This window comes from Arachis hypogaea, chromosome 6 (genome assembly GCF_003086295.3).
Source record: "Arachis hypogaea cultivar Tifrunner chromosome 6, arahy.Tifrunner.gnm2.J5K5, whole genome shotgun sequence".
Classification (NCBI taxonomy): domain Eukaryota; kingdom Viridiplantae; phylum Streptophyta; class Magnoliopsida; order Fabales; family Fabaceae; genus Arachis; species Arachis hypogaea.
In genome coordinates, this window is record NC_092041.1 from 103,837,885 (window position 1) to 103,846,097 (window position 8,213).

Consider the following 8,213-nt stretch of genomic DNA (forward strand, 5'->3'; position numbering starts at 1 on the left):
TCAAAAACAACGGTTTACAATAAAAGTAAAGTCGGAAATCTTTTCTAAAAGAGGAACCGTTCAATTCTCAAAAACTCAAAAGCCTTTCAAAACGGTTTATCTATGCTGAACCAAAATAGCCTTTCATATTTTATTCCAAACCAGAAACACAAAACCAAAATCAACAATCAGTTCATCTCATTCCATCCACGGCCCTAGGCCCAAACAATCCAACCATCAACCAATCACCACAGTCCAACAGAGTCTCAGTAGCAAACACAAATAGGAAGATGCAAGCACAAGCAAATAGTTATTGCAAGTAGAATAATTAGCAATTAATCACATAGGCAAACCAAGTATAATATGCACACCCGAACAATGTCACATAGATGCATATGATGCATGCCTGTCCCTAGTGGCTGATGATATCATCTGTCGGTTATAGAGCCAACTCGACAAGTCCTGGTAGCTAACCATTGGACTGTCCCTCTATCGCACATCCCCAACTCGAGTTATACTCATCATAAACTTGATTATAATCATGATCCATATCCATCACCTTCACTGGTGAATATTTACGGGGGCGAGCTCATCCGGGACTTTCACAGTCCCCATCCACACTTACGACATAGGGTCAGCAGAGCCTCGAGCCTCCACTTGGAGCACGTGGTGGCTAGCCACTGCTTTCTCCCAGGGATCTCGTGCCTCTGATAGTGGAAGTGCAAATCACAATTATCAATAATTCAGCATATACATGCATTCATTCTCATCCATGGATCAACATCTATCTCAGTCATCCGGCTCACGGTTCAGTCTAGAACCAGCCAATATTCATATCATACATAGCCATTCCGGCTCAAGGTTCAATCCAGAACCAGCCAATATTCATAGCATACACAGCCATTCCAGCCCATAACAAAACAGCACTTCCACCATCCAACATCATCAAATTCATAAAAATCAGCATTTAAGCCATAAATCACTTTTTCTCAAATCGTTTCACTTTGAAATCAAGTTTCAACTCTTTTCAGCCTTGGCTTTAGAAATCTCATTTCTCAAATCATCTCAGGCTCATAAGCCAAATTTATTCAAAGTGAGTTCCCCTTTTTAAAACAAAACCACTCTCGGCATTCTCATTCCAAAACTTTCAAAACCATGACAAGTTAAGGATTTATTTCAAAGTATTCAAAATCACCCATCCATCAATGGGATTTTATAACAAAAGTTTCTCGGCAGAGTCCCAAGTCTTTAGGGGAGAATAACATAACTCATTTCGCCAAATTCATTTAAAATCATTAAAACCTTGGCTTTCCGATTTGAGTAATAAAATAGGATCTAAGCCAAACTGAGTCACGTAATCATTTACTTCTTTCAAAGCCGTTTCCTTTACTTAGGCAAAACCAACTTCAACCCCCATGATAAATTCTAGAACGTTTCAACAGTTCAAAATTGTTTTAGTCTTGCAAGAATTCAAAATTCAAAGAGTACTTAAAACATTTCTCAAAACATTTCAAAATGAAACTTGTCAATAGACATTCAGGTTCTTTCAAAGTCATTGTAACTCCTCTAATTGAAACCCTCAAGTCAAATTCAAAGGTATTGCCCTTGTCACATTTGAAACAGCTTCAAAACATAAGTCTCATCTAAATAACTTCCTCCTGAAAGAGATACAATGCCTTTCTTAAGAAGCAAGACTAAATCACAATTTCCTCTTTAATAATTCATTTCAAAAGAATGAATCATCATTTTCTTGATAATTCGAATAAAATAGTAGAAGTCTTTAACTCATCATTTTTCCAGACAACATTCAATAAAGACTCGAATTTTATAGAAATTTCGACAGCACCTCCCTTAAAACTTGGACTTTTGCCACCCGGTTCGGGTCCCAACTAAACCATTCCTTATTCCTTTTCAACAACTCAAAACCAGAAATCAATTCAAAAACAAGTTAAATCCAACAGTCGCCTCAGTGACATATCTCAAGGAAATTATTTCAAAATCAACTCAATATCAATCGATTTAACTCATTTCCAGAGCTTTAAAGAATCGGTTCAGCAACAAATCATTTATCAAAACCAAATCAATTAAAGCAAACCAGGCTAAATTTCAAGAGTATTCTATTTTTCACGTTCTCAAGAAAATCAACTCAACTCAAATCAATTCCCAACGGATTAAACTCGATATCCAAGCTTTAAAAGAATCAACTTGAAAAGCATTCAGTTTCACAAAACCACACAACAATCCATTCATCGAAACCAAATATAGTTTTCGGAAAGTGCCCCTACCTCAAAACTCAAATTCCATAACCTAACGTCTCACATAGTCCTTTCCGCCTTAACCCAAAACCAACTGCAGCCAACAACTCGGCTCCACTTGCGTTCTCAACAATCTCAACAACTCTAATCGCAACACATAACAATCAGGACTTGACCCAGGTTACCAAAACTCATATTCATTAACCAAGCACAACAAAATACTAACACGAGGCTTTTCGAAACATAATTTCTTACCGAAATAACACAATGAGGCAGCTACGATTTCGAACTGGCTCCAGCAACAGCTCCGGCGGCAGCCAGAAGCTCCGGTGGATCAACTATAAAAACCGCACAACATTAAAACCTTTTCAAAATCCAAAAGGCAGAAACCTCAATAAAAACCTTTACCAGAAGAGTTCTCCGGCGACGGCAACGAGGTTCTCCGGCGACAGAAACGGGCAAAAGCTTCGGCGGTGGTCCCGATGGCCACAGAACTCCGGTGACAGTAGCAGAAGCTCTAGCTAAGCACCGCGGAGTTGCAGATCAACGGAGACGGAGGTAGACGGCGGTGACGAAACGGCGGCTACCAGGCACGGCGCCTCCTCCGCCTCGACCTTGGCTCGCATCTTCTGCTCCTGCTCCTGCTCGCGACTCCAACGGCGGCGGCAAGGACGGGTTTGACGGCCAGATCCGGCGAAGCTGGCAGCAAGGATGTGACGGTGGCAGTGCGGCCTCTCTGCAGCGACGGTGGCCACCCCTGCTCCTGACGCGACAGCGTCTAGGGACGGCGACCAAGCCGCGCCTCTTCTTTTCCCTGGTTCGCTCCCTCGCCCTCGGTCTCCTCTCTCTTCCCGATCTCTCTCTCTCTCCCTTCGGTGCGCCATGGCGGTGGCAAGGCGGCAGCTGGACGAGGCGACGGCGGCGCGGCAGCGACGCTCCTCCTTCCCCTCTTCGCCGCAGTTTAGTCCCCCTTTCCCTCTCTTCTACCCTTTCTCGATTCTGCCTTCCCTTTCTTTTTCTTTTCTTTTATTCAAGAAGAAGAGAAAGCTGCACATGCTACTGCTGCTGGGTGAAGGAAACATTGTGGGTGCTACGGCTGGGTCTTGGGGGAAAATGGGTCGGGTTATGTTTTTTAGGGTTAGGGTTTCATTTTCAAAAATTAGGGTTAGGGGTAAAATGGTAATTTCAAATGAAATTGGAAATAATATAGTAAGTAGAAATAAATTCTAGTCCAACAATAATAATGTATAAAAATACTATTTGCTCCTCTATTTTTTACAAATTACTTTCAATAAAATACCCAAATCAAATAATTGGAAATAATATACTTAATTTTTTCATTTTCCAAAATAGCAGTACTAATATTTAAAATATTACTCATTTAATCAAAATCATGTAAAATTCATATTGTTTCATAACTGCTAACTTTATAATCTAAATATAGAAAATAATTCGATAATTATAAAGTTGGATAATAATCATAACTTATCTCAAATTCAATAAATCACAACTTGCCTTATTTATCTTTAATAAAATAATTTCTGAAATTAAGGCTATAAATAACTATATGATTTGAGACTTGATCATAATAAGACTTTTCAAAAGTTTTGGGTCTTACATAGATCACTAGATGTGGATAAAGATCTATTTCGACCTTGTGAATGTAATGAGAAGCTCTTTGGTCCTGAAGTAACTTATCTTAGTGCTATTAATGCACTATTGTATCTCGCTAATAATACAAGACTAGATATAGAATTTTTAATAAACTTGTTATCTAGATTTAGCTCCTGTCCAACTAGAAGACATTGGAATGATGTTAAACATATATTAAGATATCTTTAAGGATCTATTAATAAAGATTTATTTTACTCTAATGAATCAACATTTCAATTAGTTGGATATACAGGTGCATGTTTTCTTTCTAATCTGCATAAAGACAGGTCATATACAAACATGTTATCTATTCACAAGTGGAGAAATAACTATATCTTAGCGCTCAACAAAGTAAACCATAGCTGCAGCCTCTTCAAATCAAGTAGAAATAAGAGCAATTTATGAAGCAACTCGAGAATATGTTTGGCTTAGGTCAATCACCCAACATATTCAAGATATGTGTGATTTACTCATAAAAATATCAACAATCATATACGAAGATAACTGTGCTTGCATACATCAACTAAAAAAGGAAAACACCGAAGGAGATAAATCAAAGAATATTTCACCAAAACTCTTATACTTTCATGATCCTCTCATGGTCTTCAACAAAATGGTGATATAAATGTTCAACAAATTCATTCCAATGATAATTTAGGAGATTTGTTCATTAAAGCACTACCTACTTCAACATTTGAGAAGCTAGTATACAAGATTTGGATGCACCGACTAAGAAATATCAAGTAATGTAATTATCAAAGTAATATGAGTTGTACTCTTTTCCTTAACCATGATTTTTATCTCACTCCGAATTTTTTCTAGTAAGATTTTTAATGAGGCAGTTACCTAACATATTACACTATAGGAACATCCAATGGGGAGTGTTATAAATATATTTCTATTGGATGTCCTAGCTGAGTCAGTTAGGAGTTGGGCGCTTGGCTATAAATAGCCCATTTTAGATGTTCTTTCGATAACACAATTATTAATAAAGTCATCTATTATTTTTTCTATTCTCTTTTCCATAGTTGTCAGAACCAAACCGGTGATCGAACCGGTCAGACTACTAGTCATTGGATCACTGGTTCAACTAGTGAGTCACTGGTTGAACCGATTAATCCGGTCCCATATAAGTAAAACATAAGGAGTTTATCCTTGTTCTTAGGAAGTTGGTGTTTCTAATGTTGTATTTGATGAAGGCATCCTAATCAACCAGGACTAAATGACTAATCTACCAAGAATAATATACAACAATAATCTACTGCGAATAACATACAACAGCTGAACATCAACAACATATAACAGTAATATATTACACATATAACAAGAATATATTACACTATAATCAACAATACATTACAGCAACAACATAAAACAAAAAATTGAACAATTTAACAGAAATCAACAAGTTATAAATCAACCAAATATAATAAACATAAATAAACAACATCATTAATCAATTAATTCTAACTGAAGTGCTAAATTATTGAAATACTGAATAGCTTAAAAAAAATAAAAAACACATACCTGATGGCTGATGCACGGCGTGTAGAAAAGAGGGAGATCGGAGAAGAAGTATGGCACTGACAATGATGATAAGGACGAGTGGACGATCGGACCGGCAAAAGGAGAACGACGACAGACACACAAGACAGGAGGCGACGAGCCGAGATGCACAGGGGCTACTGAGACAACGACTTTGAGTAGCCGATGACGTCGCACCGTGCGGTGGAGGTGGCACTGGCTGTGGTCGAATGGTGTGAGACTGCAAGCACGGTAAGGATGTAAACGGGTCTCTCTCACAGTCACTGTCTTAGCCGTTTGGAGTTTGGGGGAAGGGAATGGGTTTGTGTGTGGGAGGTTGCGAGCAACTTAGCTAAGGGTTTCAGGTTTCTTTTTTTTAAGGGTCGAAACGACGCCGTTTCACTTGGAGAAAAAAATAGAGTCCAAACTGGTCCGAATTTTTCAAATTTGCCAGTTTGCCGATTTTGGTCAAACTCGACCGATTCAAACCAGATCTCACCGGTTTGCTTCCTTGTTTGGTCAACTAACACACCTGAATTGACCTTGTCATTGGTTCACTGGATTTTCAGTCCGACTAGACAGGTTGATCCGATTCTAACAACTATGCTCTCTCCTCTTCCCTTTTTCTTTTCAAATCCTAAATCTTATTTTTATAATAGTTTAATTTCTTTTCACGATCATTACTCAAATTGTAATCGAAACAAATCAATCTAAATTTACGACTATAAAACTTTTTGAACTTGAATATATTGAAATTCTAGAAATAAATATTGATCTAATTTAACGCATAAATAACTTTTAACTTTTATGTATTTTAATTTGCGTTTTATGTACAAGAACAACTAATGCCCCATAATACATCTTATACAAAATCAAATTACACATCATATAATGGTTGCTTCCAAAACTTCATTAAGCTTAAGAGGCAAGCGCGCTTGATAAAAATAATAGTATTCTAAAACAACTCTTAGTTTTATAATGAGAACATTTTGTTTTGTCTTTATTCTTAATTTACAACTTTTAGTGAAGGGAGGGGACATAATCAAAACAAAGAATATCGTAAATTAATCAAGAAAACATATTACATAAAATAAAAATAATTAGGAAGAGTACTTTGGGCAAAACTTGTTCATTCACACTAAACCTATATAAAGAGTAATATATTATAAGTTTATGATTGCAATCTAAAAAAAAAGAGAGACATATGGCTAGAAACAACTTAATAATAACAATATGGATTATTGGATTAGTTATGTATGTTGCAATTGCTGAAGTCTATGGCAACATTCCTAAACAATCATGGACTCCATCATATTATGTTGCATCAGTGGAGCGACAACAATGTATTGAAGATTGTAAAAGGCACTCACCGGACCCAATAGTTTTGACATTGTGCATTAATAGATGTGAAAGTATGCACCCGCATGACTAGTGCTTGGGTAGTGGTAAGCATCTAAGTTATAATGAATGGTTTTGGGATTTTGTGAATTTTTTGGCTTATGAATATTTGATGTGATGACAAACTCTTCTCTATTTTATGATTATCAAAATACCAATGAAAAGAGTATAGTTTCGTGTTATTCACTTGTATAGCATTAAATACAATTATTTTTGAAAAATTTAAACGAATTAGGAAACCTAGAGTAGCCTATAATAATATGTTAAATAAATAAATTCAAAATTTATCTTAGTTTTTAGTGCTTTTCTAAGCTTGAAATGTTCTATACTTGTACTATACTTATTGTTAATGGAATCTAATAAGATATCATTTTCTATTTACGTGTTCGTTCAAATTGAACTTCATTTAAATAAATCTTCAAAAAAAAAAACACTTAAGCACTCAATCAAACTAGGATGTGTTTGATGTTTTTTGTTACAATATTTACTTTTTTGTCATATATATTTCATTTATCATCGAGTTTTAGCAATTTGTTTATTGTATTTTTCAGAAAAATAATATAGTTACCTAAATTATGATAATATGTAATAAATGTTTGTGGAATGAGATATACCACAAGCGTTTGTTAATGTTATTCATCACATGTAAACTCTTTATATAATTAACTACAATTAAATGTAGTAAATTTAGTAAATTGGTATGAAGTAATTCTCAAATAATTGTTTTGCAGCCAAGATCTAACTATATGAACTTTTTGTTATGATTCCTTGAGTTTAAATTATTTTATGTGAACCCCATAGTTAATTATTCTTTTAATTTAGACATAAAGTTTACTTGTCACAGGTCTTTCAAAGTCAAAATTTAAATAAATTCTCCCATGGATAGAATATTCAAGCACTTTGATCATGTCAGGAAGTGGATGATTCGCAATATTGGTTTTATTAGGTGTTTCAATGATTGTTTAAAATATTATTTCCTTGTCGTGTATCTCAATTATATTATGTTTGAGTATCAACACTTTAATTATATTTATTGTAATTCAATGGTAGCAACCTATATGTTACAATCAAATGCAGTAAAACATCATGAGATGAAGTAATAATAGCTACAATTATTATTAATAAATTCTCAGTCAAAACTCCAACCCAAACTTGGGAATGCTAAATTAATTAACATAAATATAAGACATGTTCAATCATTTAATGTGTAGCCAAGTATAGTTATTTTGGAACAAAAAAACATCAGTCGCTTAAAAATAAAACTGTGAGATCCAAAATTTCAAAGCATATAATATTCTAAAAATGAAAAAAAAAAAATCAAAGATGCCGATAGATTCTCACAAATGGTTTATATTTAAGTATTCTTGGACTTCTATTGTTTTCTCTTTGATTATATATATAGCT

At 35.2% G+C, this 8,213-nt stretch overlaps 1 long non-coding RNA gene across 1 annotated transcript; it reads left to right on the forward strand.

Moving 5' to 3' along the window:
- Window positions 1-6,448: 6,448 nt before the first annotated feature.
- On the forward strand, window positions 6,449-7,935 carry LOC112698266 (uncharacterized). The gene is made up of 2 exons (XR_003151471.2): window positions 6,449-6,856; window positions 7,654-7,935. It is a non-coding gene; the product is annotated as an uncharacterized lncRNA (long non-coding RNA).
- The last annotated feature ends 278 nt before the right edge of the window (window positions 7,936-8,213 follow it).